General features: G+C 43.9%; 1 protein-coding gene and 1 long non-coding RNA gene across 5 annotated transcripts in view; one reads left to right on the forward strand and one right to left on the reverse strand.

The window, feature by feature from the left end:
* Positions 1 to 24,489, reverse strand: part of PID1 (phosphotyrosine interaction domain containing 1) — a 225,554-nt gene that overhangs the window by 199,854 nt on the left and 1,211 nt on the right. The window contains exon 1 of one of the 4 annotated variants that reach the window (XM_077869102.1): positions 15,977 to 16,094. The exons of 1 other annotated variant lie outside the window; for it this stretch is intronic. The gene's annotated coding sequence lies outside the window, so the exon portion shown is untranslated. Of the gene's footprint in view, positions 1 to 2,064; positions 2,187 to 7,398; positions 7,520 to 15,976; positions 16,095 to 24,489 lie in introns of those variants that run through there. 2 more of the 4 variants (XM_077869105.1, XM_077869104.1) reach the window with 2 other exon arrangements.
* On the forward strand, positions 16,075 to 21,595 carry LOC144296152 (uncharacterized). Its single transcript, XR_013363308.1, has 3 exons — positions 16,075 to 16,848; positions 19,134 to 19,243; positions 21,237 to 21,595. It is a non-coding gene; the product is annotated as an uncharacterized LOC144296152 (long non-coding RNA).

The following is a 24,489-nucleotide window of genomic DNA, read 5'->3' on the forward strand; positions in this document are numbered from 1 at the left end:
TTATCTTCTCTCCCATTGATCTGTATTTAGTTGCCCAAATAATGCTTTATTACAAATACAAAATATTTTTTTCAATCCCTGTAATCTTAACACTTTTTCTATTCAGCAAAAGCAATTCTCTACTCTTTTCAAAGTGAAACTACATCATCTTCCTTCTCAACTTCCTCTTAAGAACCTCATTTCCCAGATTTTGTTCTCTAAATTCCCATCAGAGGCTTCCTACAAAATCCTCCCCAATCTGTGTTTTGTTTCTGGCAATGTTAGGTATGAATCTGCCATGGCACTAGACACTTTGGTGCTTACGGAGGCAGGGAAACCATCCTGGAGAACCTCAAAACTCCATTACCAGAAGCTTCAGATACTATAAACAGAATGTTACTTGTTTTTCAATTGTCTAAGATCAAAATCCCACATATAGATCTGTCGTGTAACAAATTCCATCTCTGCCAGTAGACATGTTTTTCTTTACACTTAAAAGAGCTGTCCAAACTAATTATGGCATTTGCATCTCTTCCTTGACAACACTCTCAAAAACCCACCTGCAGTCTGAAACTCTTCTGCATGACTAAGTCTCTAGCACTGCTTTTCCTCTGAATTCAGCTTGGAACACACGACTTCATAAAGCTTCTCCTTTGGATACATGCCCCTCTATCCCAAGCAGGGCCAAGATGAAAATGATGCTTCTTGCAACACCCCAAGCTTCCTAGTAAACGCCACAGGTGTCCACAGACGCTCATGGACAAGGGAGAAAGGCAATTTTGCTTTGCCTAATTACTCTCAAAACTTTTCACTAACAGTAGTAATCCTTAAAGTATGGAAATGTTACTCATTCTAACCAGAGTCTATTTTTGCAGATCATACAAATATTCTGACAAATTCTTAACGATTACTTAGATCATGAAACTGCAGGGCTCCCTACCAGGAAAATCAGCATTGCAGCTCATAGGGGGAAGGCAATACCACTTTTAATTAGCTCACTGCTAAATAATACTTGAGTCTATTTCCCAGTTTACAAAACACCTTTTCATCTATGTAGAACTCTAGTACCAGACTCATTCTGCTGAATGAGAAAACTGAGGCTCAGAAGTTAATGTGACTTGCCCAAGGTCGCAGTGAGACTGCGTAATGGGGGCTGAAACCTACATGAAACTCACATGAAAACATACTGATTCCCAGTCTCACCCCATCCCCATCACACCAGGCTCACTGGGGCCCAGGGAATATTTCATGCAACCATCTACATTTTGGTTCCAGTTTGTCTGGTTGCTGGGTTTCCTTTGTTGTTTGGTTTGGCAGACCCAACTGACAGGGACTTCATCAGGTGACTCCAGACAAATAAGTTATTTGTTCTCTGTTCTGTAGGAATGCGATCAAATTTGCATATGATAGCCATCACTGATTCCTGCCCGAGGCTATTTGGAGTTTAAAGAGCTGTGGACCTCACCCATAGCAATTCCAAATATAATCTTCAAGCATCTCTCAGACTGACATTAGCCAGAGCACCAGTAGTCAGTAGAGCCCACTGGAAGGAATGACCCTTGTACTGCAGAGCCTCCAGGTCATGAAATAGGAGGAGCATGGGCACTACGTAAACCAATACAATCTTCATTCACATAACACCTAAAAAAGAAGTCCTTTAAAGGAAATAACTGAACATCATACAAATTCCATTTTCAAGTTCCTGAGTTCCACAGCCCAGAAACAGACACACACATAATTGGGGAGTTAAAGCTCTGCTGCTTACATACCAGTCTAACAATAAACAAGCTGTAAGTCAGCGCCTCTATTTATGTTGTGCTGTGGGCACCCACACCCATTTATTATCTGTGGGGCTGGATGCACCACAAACCTTCGTGGCAATAAATAGTTCCAAAGGAAGACCCGGCCGCCGGACAAGTAAAAACATGAGTGGATTCCAAGAAGTACAAAGCTGTGCTAAACAAAACTCACCAGGCAGGAGGAGCACTTTTAAAACCTGCTCCGAACCCTTCCACTGAAGCAAAATGTTTTTGGCAACTGGAAACAGTTAAAATTTCCTATTTTCTGATTATCGCAAGTGCTTACCTTTGCACATCCGGTCCCCAGCTGGGTCTGTCAGAACAAGAAATCTCCTAAAGGAAAGCCAGTTCTCACAATCTTCTCAGGCCAATTTAGCAATTTGCAAAACGGAGAAGGTTTGTTATGACAGGGGAGAAAGGAGGGTGCCCTCAGCATGTGACGTCCCCCAAGCCCCAGATTCTAACCCACCAACTCAAGGACAGAAAGAAAATCCCAATCAAAATAAGAAAACTCCTACCCTGGGAAAACAGAAAGAAAAAGAAGAAGAGAAGGCCAGAGAATTGCCACGGTCGATGTGTATATGTGACAAACTGAATACAAAGCTGCACAGAGGAACAAAAATTCAAGAGTGATGATTTTTAGAGAGTACGGTGTATCGTGTAGGTTGGGCTTCAGCTGCAAATGAAAGAAATGGCAAAATAGCAGTAGTTTAAAGAAGACAGATGTTTATTACTCTCTCATATAAATGAATTCTGGGGTAAGCAGCTGACGGCTAGTGTGGCAGCTCCCAGGCATCAAGGTCCCAACTGCCTATCCTCTGTACCCCATCCAGAGCACAGAGCTCCCCCAAGATGGTCTACGAGGGCCCCTCAACCTTCAAGCATTGCATTCACATTCCCACCAGAAAAGAGCAAGAAAGGGCCTGAGAAGCAGGTACCCTCCCTGTAAGACTGCTGCTGACATCCCACTGGCTACCATTAACCTGTTATATGGCCGTAACTAGCTGCAAGGGAACCTCAAAAATCATCAAATAGGTACTCACAACTGGCATTTGCAATTGTGCCAAGATCCATATTCTACAGCTCAAGAGATCATAAGGCCCTGCAATCCATGTGTCCATCAAACAAATATTTGTGAACTGCCTACTCTTGCCAGGCCCTGGGCTTTGCACTGGGGGCATGGTGAGGGACGAAACAGAACAGCCCCTGTCCTCATGCTTCAGACAGTTCAGTTACCACCAGCCCCAAACCATTAGAAATGGCATTTGCAAACATGTCTATGTAATGTGTTTTTTGTTTAGCATTTTATTCTGAAATAATTTTAGATTTCCCAAAACATTGCAAGAATAGCTATACCCTTTACCAGATCTACCAACCAGCAACACTTAACAACCACATTTCCTTTACAGTATATTCTCGCTCTCATTCATTCGCTTTCTCCCACTTTCCCATCTCCTTTCCCCTTCCTCCCCACTCCTGTCTCTCTTTCTCCCCTCCTCCTCCCCTCTCTTTCCGGCTCACTCCCCTTCTTCCTCCCTCCTTCCCTCACATGCATTTGAGAAGATACAGACTACAGATGTCACCCCCCACTTCACACTTAAAACGTTCTGTTATATATTTCTCAAGAACAAGAACACTCTCTTGCATAACTGTCATAAAAGTATGTCACCAACCATGTCAATGAAGTCCTTTATAGCAATTATTTTCCTGGCCCAGAATCCAATTCAAGATCATGTACTGCACTTAGTTATCCTGTCTGGAACAGTGTCTTGGCCTTTCTTTGTCTTTCTTGGCATTTATATTTTCTAAGAGCACGTCCCAGTTATTTTGTAGAGTACATGCTCCCGAAACAGGAATACTATGCAAGTGGTACCTCCCAGTGCACCGTATCAGGAGACACCCAGTAACGGTTTGCCCAATTCGGGTGATGCTAACTTTGAGTCTTTGTTTAAGGTGATGCCCACGTGATTTCTTCACTGAAAAGTTACAATTTTCCCTCTTTTCCATTGATAATTTGTGGAGACATACTATATATGAGATTATGTGAAAACCCTGTTCCAAATCAAACAACCATCCACGTGTTTTAGTATTCACTAATGATGCTTGCCAGGACCAATCATTACGATGGTTGCAAAATGGTGGTCTTCTAGCTCCATCATTCTCACCTTCTTTATTAGTTGACATCGTATAATAAGGAAGAGCTTTCCTTCCTCACCTATTTATTTGTTTCTATCAGTCTCTATCAGTATAGCCTCAGAGATAATTATTTTATTCAATGGGCTACAATACACAACAGCTATTATTTATTGTGAGGGTCAGTGTGTGCCATATTTGGTCAATGGAAACCAAGCTGGCTTCCAGGTTTCCTGAAGATGCTCAACTGGAGAGTATTTCATCTTATATAAGGAAAATCAACCGAAACATTTCTCCCATCTAAAACTCAACCATTACCAAGAAACAGATGTAACCCTAAACAAAACAAATTCTGCATTTTATATTTTAATTATTATTTTTATGAATAGCTTGAGTGTTGACATCTCTCACATTACTGAAACTAAATATAACAGGTAATATCCCTACAGTAAACAGGCAATAACTTAGCTACAAGATAAATATATGATATTTTGACTTAAATGTCAAGGAGATACAGGATATATTCTAGAGAATTTAATATAGACTCATAGAGTTGCGTGCTTCCCTATTAAAAGTTGGCTCTAAAGATAAATATAAGCATCTCTCTCTGTGTGTGTGTCCCTCCCTCCTTTCTCCCCTTAATGCAAAAGTCAAACCCCACTCTTAGCATCTCACTGACTTATAATGACACGTATGCCATACTACCTCCCTTCTTTTCTTCCAAAGAACTTAAGATAGAGCAAATAAATTATAAAATATCATTAGTTCACTGAAGCACTACAGAAATAAATATATTTACTGGGCTTGCATTATGCTCCAGCTTTACCTCCCAAGTATTATGCCAGGTGCAATGGATAAACAGGGAGGAAAAAAGACCCAGTTCCCAGCCCCTAGGGCTCAGAGGCTTCTAGGACATGGAAGTCTACAAGCAACTCTAATAAAAACAAAAACTAGAATGAGCTAAATAAACAGGATGAGTGCCACAAACTGTGGACACTTAGAAGAAGGGGAGGATTCACTGCACTTGGAGAGTCAGAAAGGCAGAAGAACGGCAGTTTCTTCTGCTGCAGGAGGAGTATGATCTCCTCGGCAGAGCATACAAGTGATGAAGGATATTTCAAACTAAGGAAACATTAGCGAAAGCATCAAACATAAAAACACACAAAATGTGGGAAATGGTCCAAGATGCATTAAAAGATGTAGAGACATGAAGATGGCACATGAGTTTGAACCCAAGCATCAAAGCAACTCCTTAGCATCTGAGAAGGACAGATCTTTTACAAACACTGGCCACAGAAGGGAGGAAAGGAAACCTGCCTAATCACCAACATCTTCACTCATTTGGCCTCGTTCCATACAATCTTCTCACATCCGATGTGTAAAAAAAAAAAAAAAAAAAACTGCAGAGATAGGAGACGAAAGAACAAGCAAGCAGTATCAACTAAATAACATTTTCCCCCAAGAAGAAATTAGCCAAGTAACATCTGTCCAAACAAACATAAAAATTCTAAATTTCTGCATACTTAGAGGAAACTTTTATTTTAATCACAAAGAGAGTCTCCCATTCTCAGTGATCCTGGCAATTTTCAACACATGCCGTTGCTCAACATGCTTTTATCGAAAGATGGACCGGAAAACCATCTGAGACCATGTGGGACCAGCATCAACTAACGGTTCATAACCGAGGACCGTGTGTCAATTTTAACATGACAGCACCAGACCACGGGGGAACCCCATGGAGTTCAATGGCAAATAAACTCACATAATCTCAGGGTGTCAGAGTGCCCATGTCTGCCATTATTTTCAAGTTGGTACCTGTGGCAAGATGATGTGATGTTGCCATCTTTCCCTTTGACCTTAATAACAGAACTCTGACTCAGTTTGAGGCAAAAACTTGCCCAATTAAAATATCTGCTCTCCCAGCCAATATACAGCCACACACAGTCCTCATTTCCTGAGACATTAGCATCCCTCAGGGTAGGACGTGAAGGGAAGCTTTCGTGTTCCCACTCAAAGGGGACATATTACAAAGGCTCTCTCCTCTTTTGCCCTCCACAATCTTAGGATGGAAGTTTCCTCCATGACAACAGCAATCTGTGTTATATTTAACCGACTAAACCCTTCTCAAGCACAAGAACCACTTCTTTAGACCCATCTCCTCAGTCAGTTTGGCTCCTCACCCAACAATAAAAGATCCCTAGCATTTGTTGAAATAAATAAACAAGAGGGATGATGCATTGTGGACTTAAGAGGTGACGCATCCTGACAAATCCAAAGCCAGTGTCTCTTCAATGCCAACATCCCTCTTAAGTCCACAGTGCTGCTGACCACATAGAGCACTTTGATATTCAGTACTTGAAAATATGCATAAAGTCCAAAAGTCACCATGAATCAGTAATGATTTTAAATAAATATGTCTTTCAATAAAGCACACGAGATTTGAAAAGTAGTTGATACATTTGCAAAGTATATGTTTTTGGTCTATAGAAAATGCACATGGGGTTCACAGATGTCTTTTTTTCAAGATTTTATTTATTCATTTATTTTATTTATTTTGTTTATTTTATTTGAGAAAGAAAGAGAGCACAAGCCTGGGAGAGAAACAGAAGGAGAGGGAGAGGGCGAGGGAGAGGGAGAGGGAGAAGCAGACTCCTCGTTGAGCAGGGAGCCTGACATGCGGCTCGATCCCACAACCCTGGGATCATGACCCGAGCCAAAGGCAGACACTTAACCAACTGAGCCACCCAGGTGCCCCAGGGTTCACAGATGTCTTTAAAAAAAACAACAACAACTCCATGACCCTCTCGAGTTCCAAGATCCACGGGTCAAAATGTATTAATCCCTAATAAGAGCATTTTATTTGAATCTACCGCATTGTCAGTAGACTACCCAAAACCCCAAGATGTGAGTTGTAATAGAGCCATGACTTTGCCTTCTGCTCTGGCCAACTTTAATCTAGTTTTAAATTTCTGAAGCAGGCTTCTGCTCCTATTTATAATGTGAAGTTTAAAAAAACATGTTAACACTTATGAAATTGTTATGCTACATAAAAATTCCCCTGAGTCTGGGATGCCCATAAGAAATGCAAGAGATGAAAAATAATTTGCTCTATCACGCATTTTCTTATTTACCAGCAGGCATTAATAGCTTTGAATCAAAGTTAAATTTCCTATTTAGAGGGGCCAATGATTGAAATAAGAAAGATAAATAGCATCGGTTTCTTAACATAATGAAAGCAGGCATCTGCTAAGTTCCAAGAAGGACTTTTTAAAGTGCATTTTACAAGCAATCAACAGTCTATCAATTCTTCCAGGCCTTGGATCGAAATGAATCCATTTTTCCTCTCCATCTACAACCCAATAAACGAGTTTTGATGGCCATCTAAGGCAGAGATCACATGCTCTTAACCATAAGCCAAAACAAAAAGTGAGAATTTTTTTTAAAGCCCCCCAAAAACCAATGGCTTTGAAGCAACAGTCAAACTTACCCAGTTGAGCTGTGATCCAGCTGACCAAGAGCCTTTAGCTGCTGAAAAGGAAGACAGGAGAAAGGAGAGGTGGCCATCGCCCCCTGGGAGAGCTATAAAAAAAATATCTGAAAGCTACAGCAGTCAGCAAGACAGCTCAGAGAAATTCAGGAGTGGAGAGAGCTTCACTCCCATTCATTGTGAGGAGAGCAAGAGGAGAAAAGAAAAGGGAATCCACACAAAAGGGAGCAAACACAGATCCGGCCCCAAATCCCAAATCACCCAGCAAGTCTACCTTTTGAGTAGAGAGATCCCTGCAAATTGGGTTTTACTTCCAGAAGACTCCCTCCAAGTTTTTGCTGAATGCTTGCCCTGCCCCAAGGTACCCTGCCAGCACACGTCCCCTCCTGTTCAGAGCACACACATATCTCACGGGCCAGCCTCTGTCCAACCAGGGCATTAAATTACATTATGAAGAAAAACGTCAGTTCTCTGGGCCAAGGAGTAAAGAGATCAGCATTGAGCCTGTGCTATTTACCACCAGCACAACAGAGGGAAGGAAACACCAATTAGTGCGCTTTTTAGACGCTGCACTCTTCCTTCTCTGGACCACCTTACTCCCCGAAAACCACCAAGCTGTATCATTCAGTGTGTCAACATCCCAAAACACATACTGGCTGTCCTCTGAATGTGAATATTTAAGTATAACTTCAATTTTCCCAAGAGGATTCCCACAGGGGGAATGCTAATTTGAATTTTCTTTGGTTGTACAACGCTCTCCCAAATTTGCACTTTTGCAAAGCCATTCATTTTCTACAAAGCATCAAGCTCCTAGAGAAAAGACAAGGGGGTGGGGTGTGGGAGGGGGCAGAGGGGTGGCGGAGGGGGGGTAGGAGGGGTGCCCCAGCTAATGCCCTAGCTAACTGATGCCAGATGAACTTTCCTGGATTCAGAGAGCTTTGTTTTGAAGATTTCCGCCTTGTATTAAATCAAAGTGGCAAAGCAGGTCTTGAAGACTAGTGAACTACATTCTCCACCCCGAAGGTCAGGGCTGCCAAAGTCGGACGTATTTAACTTTCTGGGCTAAAAGAGCCCACACTGTCCTAGAGTGAACTTACGGAGCCATTCACATTTTTAACCAACAACTACAACAAATGTTTCTCGAGAACCGAGACTCAGCCTGAGACTCCATCTCTTTGGCTATTTTGGCCCAAATGACTGTTTGCATCCCTGACACTATTTCTGCCCCAGATGCAGAGACAAGAGGGCTTCATTTTATAGTGTGTACCCACACTACTTTATTTGTTTTGGACGTCGTAAAAGCATCATTACTTAAAATGATGGGCCGCTTTTTCAGTACAGAGATTTGGCAGAAAGGTGAGAGTGACATCCAAGTTATAAAAACCTTAAGATTTATAGCAGATGCCAATAGCAGGGCTACACCCTTATAAACAACAAGGACAAAAATCATTCTCCAGCGATGGGCCAGGACTATGGGATGATGAGGATTCTTTCTGTTCAATGGCACTTACAAGGCTATGTGCGTGAAGAATTCCAGGGAGAGAAATGTCTGCATCCTTTCTTCACCCCCCAGTTGAGCAAGCAGACTTTTGACAAGGAAAGGTTATCCATAGGGGCACCTGGGTGGCTCAGTGGTTGAGCCTCTGCCTTTGGCTTGGGTCGTGATCCCGGGGTCCTGGGATTGAGTCCCACATCTGCCTCTGCCTCTGCCTATGTCTCTCTCTTTCTGTGTGTGTCTCTCATGAATAAATAAATAAAATCTTTAAAAAAAAAAAAAAAGGAAAGGGTACCCACAAGAAAGGATAGGTGCGTGTCCATGAGACCTTCTGGTTGGCATCTCGGAGACCCCTTCAGCATGGCTGTCTCGATTTTCTCCACACGCCAAGCTCTGCTCCATAAGAACATTTTGTGACACAGAATTTGAAAGGCCAAACAGGAAGGAAAATCCTTCCTGTATATCAGAGTTTGTGGTTGCAAGCAGTAGACACCAACTCCAACTCACTTCAGAAGAAAGAAAATTGATTATCAGAGTGATACCAGATTGAAAGGAGGACAGGAGGACCAAGCTCCAAAAGGACGGGGATCAAGAAGCTCCTGGGGTCTGTGCAGCAGGACTATGGAACTTGGTGGTCGGAATAACCAGTTTTGGTGGCTTTCAGCCTTTTTGCCATCGTGCTCCAGATCCCAGTTTTGGGAGAGGGTGTCTGATTAACTTAGATACCAGTCCCTCTCCCAAAAGTAAATGGAGCCCACCCCCCCACACCCCAACAGGAGAGACAGAATAATTCCCAAAAATGAGATCAGGATGCTGTTACCAAACATGGGAAATGAAGCAGGGCAGAAAAACCCTACAGATGTCCACTTCAGCCACCACATAAACAGTCTTAGCATTCCTGCTGAATTGTTTATTTTTTTCAACTTCTAAAGCCCACTCTGTCAAAAAGTACTATCAGTATTATCACCCAAGGGTCTGTGCCACAATGTCCCATATAAAGAACCACACGGTAAGTTCTAGGGTCTTCAACTTAGGAAAACACTTAGGGTTCCACATGAGTTGATGGAGATTCTTCTATTAGATAATGAGAGCTAAGTAATTCATTATGTTTCTCTTCTTACTTAGGCTGCCAGGAAGCTCAGAGCTGGAAGTTTCAGGCTCAGTTACAGTAGCTCTCCTAGGTTTTCAGGTACAACTAAATCCTTCATTACATGACTAGTATTTGAGGGGTTTTATTTCAGTCTTGTTTTAATGTGTCAGTGATATTTCTATCTTTTACTGAAAAGTACTTCAAAAGCACTTGGATTTCTTTCTTAACTAACCAAACACCAATCTTTTCGGAATTACATAAGGATCTAACGTGTAAGTGTATTTTCTGAGCTTTTAGATTGGCCAAGAGCTTTATGTTCTGGAGCCAGCATGATCTCTTTCTCTTTCTGCTATGACAGAGTTAATGTTGTGCAGCAGAAACTATTTCACATGAATTTCTGGTTTTAAAAGATGCTGATGGGGGGCAACTGGGCAGCTCATTGGGTTAGGCGTCTGACTCGATTTCAGCTCATATCATGATCTCAAGAGTCCTGAGATCAAGCCCCACTTTGGGCTCTGTGCTGAGCATGGAGCCTGCTAAAGATTCTCTCTCCCCCTCTGCCCTTCTCCTGCTCACACTCTCTTGCTCTCACTCTCTCAATAAATAAATAAATAAATAAATAAATAAATAAATAAATAAATAAATAAATAAAAATAAAAGGTGCTGTAGGAAAACAGATTAAATTAGGTTAGAGAGGAGATAGATGAATAATAACCCAACTCTGAGTCTGATTTATCATGTGCAACAATTTTCAGAATAGTTATCAATATAGTCATAAACTTTAATTAGAAGGGGGTCTAACGAAGGAATAATAGGGAACTGTGTCAAACCTAACTAGATGGTTTAACTCAAAGGAACCAGGAGATACACAATGTTTGTGCGTTCATGGACCATATCGATGGGTAACAGTGAGAGGTCTAATTCACTGGTTTATAGTTTAAGCCACCTCCTGGTTAACTCCGTGTCCTTTTCATGCTAAAAATAATCAGAATCTCATACTTCTGCAGGAATGGGCAGCACTAAGGAGACCAGCAGCATATCTGAGAAGATAAGTGAAGTAGCAGATCTGCTCCCAAGAGGATCAGAAAACATTTACAGTGTGCTTTTGAATGGCTTGGGATTGGTTTTTCGGGGTTGATTTTTTTTGGGAGTTGTGTGTGTGTGTTTGGAAACAGGGATCCTCAAATATGAAGGTGTTGCCACTATTAAAAATGTCTTTAAGTTTGGGTTTCCTGAAATAACATTTGAGCATTTCTCCATAGGCTGATAACCTGCGAGGAAAACATTGAATGCCATTAAACTAAAAAAACTACTCTCCAACCTCTCCATTTCTCCCCTTTTGGAAGCAATCTGTTCCAACGTTTGGCAGTAAAAATGCCCCCAAATGAGCCAATATTGTAACAATGAGAAAGTTCCACTTGCCTGGCATGGGATATGCGGGGGATGTGGATACAGTGAAAAGTCAGAGAAGCCTCCCACCTCTGCCTGGAAGCCCTCTCCTGTGCTCAGGATCAGCAAATGGCATGCCCAAGGCCACTTGTGGTTCCCAGGCTTCTGTGTGCACTGGAGAGAAGGGGCAACAGCTAGTTCCTGCTCCAATCATATAAACTCTGACACACAGATCCCAAAAAAGAGGGGGAGAAGAACTGGCCTCCAGGCAGAAGGTGGGCTCTTGGAGTTGTGCCTGCAGAGCAAAAAATGATGCTAAGCAAATAAACACAGTCACACAACATTCTATCACCTTGACCTTTGAAAGAAGACCAAGAACCTTGTCCTGATTCCAAGGACTACATGAATTTTGGATTCATTCTTCCCACCAGCCAAAGGAGCTGAACTAGACCAGGGTCCTCAACCCCAACACCCCAGGCCCATCAGCTTATGTGACTTAGTGACACCCACTCTGTAAGGCTGGGACAAGCTTCCCCTCCACATGGAACAGCGCTGGCCAATGGTCACCATGTCAGAACCCACTGGGGTTTTTGAACCTCCCATTCTCTAAGAGAATCAGAAAATCCAGATTTCCTTATAAATTCCTCTAATTTTTCAATCCTGGAAACTAATTTGTCAAGTTTTTATAGATACTGAAGGTGCCAAAGGAAATATTTTTGTAAGCTAGAGCCAAGCCTCAGGCCCACAGTTTGTCAACTTAAAGAAGTTCAAGTTGTGGATTGAAGCGCTCTGGATTGCAGAATGCTTCTTCACAAAGAGCTGGCTTCTCTTCTCCCACGTAGAAATTCACGGGGCACTGGCATCTGAAAGGCCACAAGAAGTCCTGCAGTAAACCAGACTCACTTTGTTTCACCCACTGCTTCCCCAAAACTATTTAAAGACTGAATCCTGTGTGGCAAGACTCACATGAGTAGCTCACCAAATTCATGGTCCATGGAACACACTTTGAGAAACACCAAAATTCTCTTATCCATCTAGCCCTAAGATGCTATGCTGCTATTCCTAGCTCACCCTTGGAACTAAAATAGGGGAAGAAATTAGTATTTACTGACTCCCAATAATTGCCAGTTACCATGATATGCTCTCTGTATTCCACACCTCAATGAATAGTTAAGAGCTAAATGTTACTACCCCCATTTTAAAGTTGAAAAAATACAAATCAGAGGTCCTGAAGTAATTTCTAATGAGTGAGGCAGCAAGATTTACATCCAGAGGTGCCTGATAAAAACCCCATGATCTTTCCCCTGTTCAGCAGCCTATCTGGGCCACAGGTAGCCAGACTCATAGCCTAAAGAAATACTATTTCCCCCAAGACGCCTGCCCTTTGGCTTTCGATCTCCTTTGTATTCCCCCCTCAATGCTTCCTAGTTTTTCATCTGAAAAACTTTAGTTTTCCAAAAGAGCCAGATAATCCACCAAAGCATTCAGCACCACTGAGCAGGTGTGGACATCGGATGCCCCTGCTCCAAAGAATAATGTTTCAATGGGCCAACAGCTGCATTGAACATGTGACTGGCAGCTACCTTTTGGGGAGCACACATTCGTGCCAGGGATGGTGCTAAGTGTCTGCGTGACTTCCTCTACCCTCCCACTTCTTCCTCTTTCTTGTCTGCACATTCTTTACCCCCTCCTCTGAAATCTCTCCTCTGCCTGGCTTTCTTGCCCATCTGCTGTCCCTCACCTCCATGTACTTCATTTCTTTCCCTCACTCCCAAAGTGACAGAGTTAGGAACAGAAGTCTAGCATTTTTACTTGCCATTCTTAGGGGTGACCACACAGCCTGGTTTGCCAGGGGACTCTGGTTTACGCCCGCTATACCAGTTAATTATTAATAGTGTCCCCACCACCTCAACAGGACCTCAGATTGGACAGTATGCAACATGGTCTCCTTACATATTTACTGAATAAATTCTTATACTCCTTGCTCTTTGCTTTACAAGGGATTGAGTCAAGTGTCTTCAATTTTCCTCCTAGAGGAGAAAAAAAAATGTTTTTAAACTAGATTAATATTATTTTTATAAATGCTTCTCAAAACCATTCTACTAAGGTTCAACGGCCATTGGTAAAGTCACTAGGGGCTAGGTAAAGTTTTGAGTTGCCATACTCACAAGAAAAAGGATTATTTCATAAGAAATCCAGACCCTACCTCGGCTAGACACATCACATTCACAAACTGGAATCAAGACCTACTCATGGTTTTGTAGATGTAGTCTCTGTTTCCTATTGCAGGAGAAAGAAAATGAAGAAGGTGGTCCAACCAGTCATGGGGCCATGACCCTGGAAATTCACCCATCCGACAGCACAAGCCCCTAAGTCTACTGGCCACGGGGATCAGAGTCAGGTGCTGGGGCAAAGGGCAGCAAAGGCCTCAGAGGACCAAGCCATCTGGGTAGGCTGTAAAGAAGTGAGAAACAAAGCACCAGAAGCAAGAACACAACAGCATGACAGAAAGAACAAGGCACCAACTGGAACCATCCACCCTTTTGGCAGGATTTCCTCTTTTGCTCAACTACTTGCTTCACTTAGGATCCTGAGGCAAACTGACACTGATGAAACCTGTCATTTCAAGGACTAAATAAAGGAATGTTTTAACAGGAGTGACTGGAACTCTAGGGAAAAAACCAGAGCTTGTTATTTACACGCTAGGTTAGAATTTTAATTTCCAGTTAAAAGAACACGAAAGCTACAGAGAATCTACTGAAGTGAGGGCAAAAACCATGTATTTTTGAGTTCCCCCAAAACCTAGCACTGTGCCTGCCATACAATGACTACTTCACATAGCCTTTTTAAAACAGCTTTATATAGACCCAGATGACGTGTAATACACTGCGTGATTTCCAGTTTGGCATGTATAGACGCCCGTGAAACCATCACTGTAATGAAGATGTTGAACACATCCATCACCCTCCAACATCTACACAGGCCATTTTCAAATTCTTTCCTCAGACACATCCAATCCTCAGATCCACTGATCTGCCTTCCATCACGTCCCCACCAGCAGTAGGAGCTCCAATTCATCCACTCCCTTGCCAGCGTACGGGGTGGTTGAAGTCTCTTTTAATTTTAGCTATTCTATAGTTACGTGGTGATACCTCACTATAGTTTTAATTTGCATTTTCTTGATAATTAATGATGTTCAACAGCTTCATGTGTTTGTTTCCTGTCCATATAACTTCTTTGTTCAATTGTTTTTTTTAATTGGGTTGTTTATCTTATTATTGAGTTTTGAGAGTCCTTTCAGTATCGCAGATAGAAGTCCTGTCTTACAGATATATGATTTGCAAGCATTTTCTCCCAGTCTGTGTCTTATCTATTCATTGTCTTCTTAAAATCGCTTAAAGAGCAGAAGGTTTTCAGGGCACATGGGTTGCTCCAGTGGTTGAGCATCTGCCTTTGGCTTGGGTGGTGATCCTGGGGTCCTGGGATCGAGTTCTGTATCCAGCTCCCTGCAGGGAGCCTGCTTCTCCCTCTGCCTACATCTCTGCCCCTCTCTGTCTATGTCCCTCATGAATAAATAAATGAAATTAATTTAAAAAAAGAACAGAAGATTTTCATTTTGATGAAGTCCAATTTAATCAAATCTTTCTTTTATTGATCATGTTTTTGTTATTGCTCTAAGAAATCTTGGCCCAATCCAACGAAACTTTGGGGTATAAGGGGCCTGTTCACTGTCTTGATGTTTAGAATGCTTATACTGATGTATAAAAAGTTACAAAGACTTTCTACTGTCTTTTTCTGGAAATGCCATAGGTTTAAGGTTTTATTTAGTCCTGTGATGAATTTTGAGTGAGTTTTCGTATGCCAGAAGTATGAGGTAAGGATTAAAGTTTGGAGTTGGTTGTTCTGCACAGGGATATCCAATTATGCCAGCATCATTTGTTGAAAAGACTATCCTGTCTCCAGCAAACTATGTTCTTTGCACCTTTGCCAGAAGCGCCCAGACTTCAGATCAAAAAGAAGACTTCTCACAAAAGGCCTTCATTAACAGCTGCTAAAATATAAAACATGCATACTCATAGATACAGCAAATCTCATGCTTCCTGTCCTGTCTAAAGAAATACGAGCACAAGTACATAAGGATATACCCAGAGAGTTATAACAGTATTATTAACAGGCAGGAGGGCAACAAAAGAACGTGGATATGCCCCGGATCCAACCTGATAGAGGAAGAACTGAATAAATTGTGGCCCAACTCTACTACAAATCCCATGCAGATCCTAAAAGGAATGAGCTGGAGCTATATTAAAGTAGTTTCCCCCTTATCGATGTGGAATATGTTCCAAGACGCCCAGAGGATATCTGAAACCCTGCATATGCTATGTTTTTTCCCTATACATACATACCTATGATAAACTTTAATTTAGCTAGGTACAGTAAGAAATTAACAAAAATAACTGATAATAAAACAATTATAACAACATATTGTCACAGAAGTGATTGTGGTCTCTGTCCCCCAAAATATCTTATATAACTGTACTCATATTTCTTCTGATAATAAAGTGAATGATGTAGGTGTTGCCATGTGACCTTTAGCAACTACTGACCTTCTAATGATCTGTCAGAAGAAGGATCATGTGTTTCTGGACTGTAGTTGGCTGCCAGTAACTGAAAGCACGGAACACAGAACCATGGAGAAGGGGGAGCCAACTGTACTGACCAGAGGAGATCCCTAGAAAGCACTTTGTAAAGTGAAAAAGAAAAAGCAGAGTAATACATATATAGTGTATTATTGAAACACATGAGAAAGATCTAAATATGCATCCATATATTTGTACATGTTTGCACAAACCTGGAAGAAAGTTGTGGGAAAATCACTACCAGACAGATCCTATGAGTTTCCTTCATGGGGAGAATTGGGAAATCTAGAGAAAGCTTATTAGCATCTTAACACACTTCCCAGCTGTGTGATTTGTTACCTTGTCACCCTAAGCAGATATTATTTTGTCATTTTTTAAAAAGATTTTATTTATTTATTCATGAGAGACAAAGAGAGAGATTGAGAGAGAGAGAGAGGCAGAGATACAGGCAGAAGGAGAAGCAGGCTCCATCAGGAAGCCCGACGTGGGACTCAATCCCGGGTCTCCAGAATCACGCCCTGGGCTGAAGGCAGCACTAAACAGCTGAGCCACCCGAGCTGCCCTTATTTTGTCATTTTATTTATTTTTTTTATCAAATCAAGTATAAAATAGTAGCCATGACAAGAAGCAGATATGCCACTTCATTTCACATCTGCACTGCCATTGAGGGGGAAAAAAATCCCATTGCTCTTTTTTCTTTTCTTTTCTTTTCTTTTTTTTTGTTTTTTTTTTTTGTTTTTTTTTTTTTTTTTGTTTTGTTTTTTTTTTTTTTTTGGCGATTGGTTCAAGCAGGGAGAAATGTGCTGGTGCCCAGAGGATACCCAAAAGAAAATTCTAAAGTAAGTATTATAGGCTGAAGTGTCTCTCCAAAAATTCCTATGCTGAAACCCCAATACCTCAGAATGTGACCTGACTCAGAACGAGGCTCATCACAGACCTAAGTAGTCCCCAGAGGAGGGTAGGCCCCTGATCCAACATGGGGGGCATCCTTCTAAGGAGACACACACAGGGAGACCACCATGTGCCAAGGGCCAGCTAAGATTTCCAAAAGACCACCAGACACTAGGAGCGAGGCACAGCACAGATTCTCCCTCATGGCCTCAGAGGAAACCCCAACTGCCGACACCTTGATTTCAGACTTCCAGCCTCCACATCTGTGAGACAAGAAGTTTCTCGTCCTTAGGACACCCGGCCTGTGGTACTTTGTTATGGCAACGCTCGGAAGCTAGTGCACGAGGCCACCAAGAATGTCAGCCCAACACAAACTAGCCACCCCTCTGCCCCATGGCCCCACAGACCCCGGCTCAGCCCCCAGGGAGCATCCACAGGCCCGTCAGAAAGGAAACGGCAGTGGCCACTCCCACACCCCACACCATGGGTGGCTTCGACCCCAGGACGTCGCACACACCTGGGGAAAAGGCAGCCAGTTCCTGATGGAAAGGCCTCAAAGCATGTGCTGGGAAGAAGGGGCCAGGCCTTCTGGGTATTCATCCTCAGACCCACAATTACAAAGAAGCTGTGAGGAAAGGACTTGTCATGAAGGGATCAGAACGGCCTATCCTCACAGAAGGATGGCAATTAAGGAGCCTCTTTCTCCTGGCGTCTCTGCCCCCCCTTCCCTGCCCACCCCCGAGCACAGGATTCTCTTCTTCCTGAGGAAGAGAATGAAAGGTAAAATAGCATTTTAAAACCCAGAGGCTCTCGGCTCTCCACTCTGAGATGTGCAGACCCCGGGCCGCCCTGCCCTCACCCAGGCTCCTTGCCCTCGGGGGCAGGGGGAGGCAACAAGTGTCTGCTGCACTTGGGAGAGAGGAAAGCAAGTGTGATGACTCCTCGTGACACTGACTTTTTTGTCTTAAAAGTGAGTTGGGTACTAGAAAGCGATTCTTCATTAAAATAATTTATACTGTTACCAAGTGAAAAACGAAAACAAAGCAAAATATCCAGCCAGATGCAAATCATCAACCAGACAATCATCTGGGGCTGCCCGGAGGGGACTCGAAAGTCAACCCACACGGGTCTCCGACCCGTCGGGCAGAGGCAAGCACCGGAGGCCTGCTCCCCAGAGACTCTGCAGGGACTCTGGCAATTTTGAGGATAAAACCCTAGCCCACCCTTGGTCTCCACCTGCCTGGAAAAGTGTCACTGAGATCCGCCTTAAAGCAAACTGTCTTTCACATCCCATAATTTTAATGATCAAAGTTAACTATCTCTTGAAGCACATTTACTATTTGTTCTAGGGGCGCTCCCTTTAGCAACGCAAGACCCGTTCGCCGCCATCCCTAGGCTCTTGGCCAGAAGCAGATGAGGGAGGAAGAAGCAGTGATTTAGTTGTTTTATAATGTCTGTTTTCATTTTCTCTGAATCCGCTGTAAATAAATTCACACACTCAGTAGTAAAAGAGTGTGCTACAGAGACACATTCATTTTGTCCCAGTTTATGAAAGTCAGGCATACCCAGGCTTCTGGAAATACACAGAACTCGGTCAAAGGCAATGTGGTTTTATTAGTGTATTAGTTTACCATGGCTGCTGTAACAAGTTGACACAGATGGGGCAACAATAGAAATGTATTCTCAAAAAAAAAAAAAAAAAAGAAATGTACTCTCTCATAGTTCTGGAGGCTGGAAGCCCCAAATCAAGATGGCAGCAGGGCAATGCTCCCTGTAAAGACTCTAAGGAAGGACATTCCCCTGATTCTTCTAGTTTCTGGTGGTTGCCAACCACCCCTGGCATTCCTGCGCTTGTGGAAGCATAACTCCATTCTCTGCCTCTGTCTTCACAAGGCTTTCTCCTTCTTATGCCTTCCTCTGTGCCTTCAAATCTCTCCTTATCCTAAGGACACCAGTCACTGGATTTAGGGCTCCCCTAATCCGAGTGACTCAACTCAATTACATCTGCACAGACCCTATTTTCACACGAGGCAGCATTGATAATAGCAGGGCTAGGTCTTCAGCATATATGTGGGGGCCGGGGGAAGGCCCACCGCAATGAGTAAGACATGGGGACCAGGGTTCGAGTCTGAGGCTGCGCCCATCAGGAAGGCCAAAGGTGCAAGGAATAAAAGGCTCAACTAGTGTTTAAGCTTCAACAAACAGAAGGAAGTGGTGTTTTTCTCGCTACCAGAACCTCCCTTATCAAAGCGAGACCTCAGTGGCAACGAGTGAGGGAAGAGGAGGCAGACACAGGAGAGAAGACCTCAGCAAGACGAGGAACCCAAGTGGCACCAGCATTAGGTGAGAGGGCTCCCCGAGACTTTGGAAGCACGGAAATAGGCCAAGGACACAGGGCCAGTCTGTGCCTGACTCCTGACGAGGTCCTTGTCCAGATCCTGGCCTGAGGGTTGGACCTGGGGAATACTCTGATGCTCTATCACTGGCTGGCAGCTAAATTGGGATCAAAACCTCTTTTTAAGTTAACATAAAATGATAGTAACTGACTCCACTAGCCTCCAAGGAGGTCTTTGGACAACAACCTCAACTATTTCTTCCTGCTGGACTTAAACAAAGCCTCCGTTTAGGTTTGTGCCCCGGGGGTTGGGGGCGGGGGGGGGGGGGTGTGTGAGTGAAGCACACTGCAGTGTTACTGGGTGTTTTTGGACTAGTTTTATTTGCTGACCACTAACGACTCCCTGAATTGCTGCTATTCGCTATTTGTGGAGTCGAATAGCCCCATGGAAGGAAGCCTGATTCCCCAGCTGCCTTGGGGCTGTCTGGGGCTGACTCTTCCAGGACCCAATTTACAGGATTAATCTGCATAGTGGGGTGGGGGGAGTCAGTGCTACTGGGATGTGGGGGAGGAGGGAGCCAATCTGGAACATCAAACAAAATGCAAAAAGTTGCCTAACACCCCAAGATAACCCAGTACATTCAACATGAAACAGCCCAGTTAGGCAATGGGTAACCAGGGGGCAGAGTTTTTTGGTTTTTTTCCAAGGCTGGCATTTTGCAAGTCACTTGGTGGAGATTTTGCTGACAAATGCACAGAAAGACCCAATGATGTAAGACAGCATGCTGCTTCTCAAAGACCTCACAGTAATGATATCTCCAAGTTTCCTCTGCAAACGATAAAGCCCAAGGCTTTGTACTTACTCATCTAAGACGCACAAAAAGACTGGCAAAATCTAGGATCCCTTCGGTGAGAACCCTGTGCGTCCCTAAGAGTAGCTACCACTTATTTCCAAGCAGTTGCTCCTGAACTCCCCAATCTCCTTCCCCCTGCCCCCACTTTTGGTGTAAATGTGGAAGGACCAGATCAGGCTTGATTACCATCTTTCAAGGTCTCTAGTTTGGATAAATGCCATGTGCTCCAGTTGAAGAGACTCAAACGGCAACTGGGGATTTCAGCTAAAGTACGATATACCAGCTTACGTTCCCCCACTACCACCATCACCCAGAGGTGTGAGCCACCCAAAGAGGGTAGCCCATGTCGGCACAGGCAGCCAGACTGCATCAACCAGAAATATGAAAGCAGCCCCTCTGAGCCACCAGACCCCCGCCCCTACAATTCTCTTTATTAATAACAGTGGCCCCAGCAGGTGTAGAGCATCTTCTTACCCTTCTGCACTACAGAGAAGTGGCTAAGAAGTGAGTTCGGAAGCCAGACCAGCCAGATTCCAGCTCTGCTCATTTCTAGCTGTCCAACCCTGACCAAATCTTTTAACCTCTTTGGCTTTCAGGGGTTTTTCACTATAAAATGGGGATAAAGCGGCTAGGGAAGGCAAATGAACTAGATAATTCAAGTAAAACTCCTTAGCACAGCGCCCCATACACAGTGTGTGCTCCATAAAAACGGGCTGCTACCACTACCTTCCTTACTCTGTGTTCCTTTTGTCAATTTGGTCAGCCTGGAAAAGGGTCTTGCTTGCCAAAGGTTTCTCTCTGCCCAGCGTTCCTGGTCTAATGGTCTCCAGCTGCTGTTCTAGAGGGTTCCTCCATCAATCCTCAGGGGAAAAGTGGAAGGGGCTGGATAACAGAGAAATAATAAGTCTAGAACAATCCCCAGTGCAAGGGCAGGTGAAATCTATCAGCTCAGGCAAGGCAGAGAAAGGACAATATAACCCTGGGGGACCAAGTACTCTTGGCTCCTATAATCTCCAAAGTTGTAACTCCAATAAAACAGAAGTTTTATTTCCTTGAACCTTTTTGCCAGCCCAGACGTTCACCAGAAACCAAAAGAGGCAGGATCTGGTTTTCTCCCTACCCTTCCTCATTTCACCCCGTTTTGAAGGTGCTGATGCTTGGCCACTGAACAGAATAAGAGTAAAAAGGAAAGCGATGCAGGCAAGAGAAGGATCCAAGCTGAGAAGCCAAAAGCCAAGCTTTGTGGATCGAAGTTCGGCATTTTCTGGATCTGCCACAGGAAAAATTTAAATCTCAGGGAAGACAGGCAAATGATTAACTTGGAACCTTGTGGAACGCCTCATGAGGGGCACCTGGGTGGCTCAGTCGGTTAAGCATCTGACTCTTGGTTTGGACTCAAGTCATGATCTCAGGGGTCGTGAGATCGAGCCCCATATCAGGCTCCGTGCTTGGCACAGAGTCTGCTTGGGATTCTCTCTGCCTCTTCTGCTCATTGTCTCTCTCTCTCTCTCTCTACCCCCCTAAAATAAATAAATAAATCTTAAAAAAAAAAAAAAAGCCTCATGAGAAAACAGTTCCCCATCGACTCCACAATTAGAACTTGCTAAAACTTGCTTCTCTCACAGCTTCCCACTATCCCATTCCACTCCACCCTTGTAACAGCTCCACCTCAGGCCCGGATCCGTTGGCCTCCTTTGTCTCAAACTGAGTCTCCATTCATCTTTCTCTTGTTCTCCTCCTTTCCTGGCCTGCAGAAAAATGTATCTGGTGGCTCACTGGAGACATGTGCTCTGGGGAAACACACATTTCTATGGCTAACGTGTCCTCACTCTTGCACAGAGGAGTCCGTCATTTCTAACGGATCCTCCCCGCCCAAGAATGAAGACAATTAGGAAACCCGTGCAAATCTTAAGGTATCAAGGCCAGAAATAATCTCAGCTCTGTTTTTTTAAAGACCAATACATAGCCCTTTATCTATTAAAAAGTCCCCTGTACTTCTCTGAGAAGAGCCTGTTTCAAATCTGCTCCTTTAAAAATTTATAACTCTCCCGAGTCCCTCCAAGGGGAAAAAAAAAAAAAAAAAGGTCTGCTGTGCAGTACAGGAGGTGAAAAGGGAAGAACTCATATGTATTCATTTTCAAAAGTTGGGGTGGTAATTTAAATCCTCACATCCCTTTTGATCCTATTATATTTTTAATGGCAGAAGCTCGCAGCCAGGGCTCGAGTGGGATGCAAGGGAAGTTTTAACATTCAGGGGAGCAGATGAACTTGCCGCGGGTTGTGTGAATGAGGAACGATCCAGCTCAGCCCGGCTCAGGGCAACAGGTCGCAGTGCCCGTGCTGGATTTGGGTCAATCAGCTACACCTCAAATCGGGAAGCATAAGCATCGCTGCGTCTGGCAAGGAAGTGAGTTTTGATAGTGATAATTAAACCTGCTCAAAGATGTCATGTCCTGAGCAAAACGGCTAGCTGCCAGCCCCAAATTAGCTACAGAGTGACCGTCTGGCCTACGCAAGTTTCGGCCACGCTCCCAGGGCCCCAGACCCTTTGCATGGGCATCATCTAGCAGGAACTCATAAAATCAATTAAGAAAAGACGGCCTTCCTTTCTTCCCTCGCCTCTTTTGTTTCTAGGTATTTGTACAAGAAATTGGCTCCTGAGTCCTCAGTCCTATTAAGAAAGCTCTGGGAATGCTTCCTTGAAGGATTTTCCGCACTCCAGCTCATCTAAATTGAAGTCTTGCATTAAAAATTAATGAAGAAAAAAAAATTAATGAGGTTGTATGAGAAGGTGAGGAATGTGTGTAAGAAGGGTGGGGCTTTGACTTCATTCACGAGTGGGACTCATCATTCATTTCCCCACTGAACACAATTCCCATCAGCATCTCCAACGGCCACGGAATTGGGGCAAGATAAAGCATCCCATTCACTGAGGAATCGGAAACCCACGTTCCTATATGGTGGTGCCTTGAGGGCAACACGGGGAAGAAAAAAAATCCCAGACAGCAAACAGAGACCGTGACAAACAAAACCACAAGGAATGTAAATAAAATATTATTCCACGCAGCTCACTCACCACCTCACCCTCAGCAACTCCCTCCCAAGGACGCAAAGAAGCAAAAACATGCAAATTGTGTGTTTTGGAAAAAAAAGAAAAAAGAGTGGAGCTGCTATGTGGAAAGAAGCCCGACTATGAAGATTTTTTTTCCCCCTCCATTTGGTCCGCTTCTATAATGGCAAGGCAGGAGCCGGACCTTTCAAAGGGAACCCGGCTTGTTTACCCATTTTCATTTGGGGAGCGTGAAGTTGAGCCTCCTGTTGGCAAGAACCTTCCAGCAGCGATCTGATCTTAGCCAGTGATAAGACATGTTTACCTGAGCTTTCAAAAGCCCAAACCGGGGGCTCTTTCAACATGACACTTCAAAATGCAGGAAATGCACTGCAAGCGCAAACTGTAATAAACCAGGCTCGTGCCAAACGCACATGTGTACGTTTCACAGAAGAGCCAGGAGGACGTTTCTAGTAAAGGAACGATTGCCATGCGGAGCGCGAGCCAGAGCTCTCGCCTGCCAAGGGTCACGTGCTCCGGAGCACACAGGAGTCCTTAAATGAAACAGAAATAACTGCGAGAGACAAAATCCACAAACTTTGCAGAGGCACACAGCCCCGGGCCAGGAAAGCCACCTCAAGGAACTCTGGCCTCATCTCTCCAAGGACTTCTGAGAGCTAGGCTACTCACTTGGATGGGGGGACCCCCCCCCCCCCGCTCCAGTCACTCCTTCCTTTAGAATAGAAGCCGTGCCCTGAACCGATCGGGGAATTCAAATGCCCAACTGGTAACTGGGGTCACTGCCAAAAAATATTCACATCGCCTCTGGTCCATCATTCAGAGGCTCGATGTGACCGTCTTTTAATAAGACGAGGAGGTTAGAGGTTGGTCACCCACCGCACTGTCCCCAAGGTTAAAGGTCTCTTTTCTCGGGGAGTCTGTCTGAGATCCTGGGGGACTGGCCTGGTGTCTCAGGTTCTGTTCATGTGAACCCACTCCCCACAAATCCACAGGCCCAGGGAGGCTTAGAAGCGGGGCGTGGGGCATCTGTTTCTGCTAAGTGCAATGCCCTCTGCAGGTTAATCCCCAGTATGAGAGCTCCCAGGCAAAGGGTAGCCTCTCCCAGGATCTAAGGAGCAGTCTGCATTCTGCATTTGGGGCTCTGAGTGTTCATTGAGAAACCTCCGGAGCCAGCCAGGGCTCCTGGCCTCCACTGTACTAAGTCTTCAGACTCACTAGGCCTCCAATGGTGCTATATTTTACCACTTAAACACTTCTTCAAAGTTTACTACGAAACAATGTGGCTGCGAGCCTGCCAAAAGTTGAACTGCAGGATTCAGTGGATTTTATC

The sequence above is a fragment of the Canis aureus genome, chromosome 24 (assembly GCF_053574225.1).
Source record: "Canis aureus isolate CA01 chromosome 24, VMU_Caureus_v.1.0, whole genome shotgun sequence".
Lineage (NCBI taxonomy): Eukaryota > Metazoa > Chordata > Mammalia > Carnivora > Canidae > Canis > Canis aureus.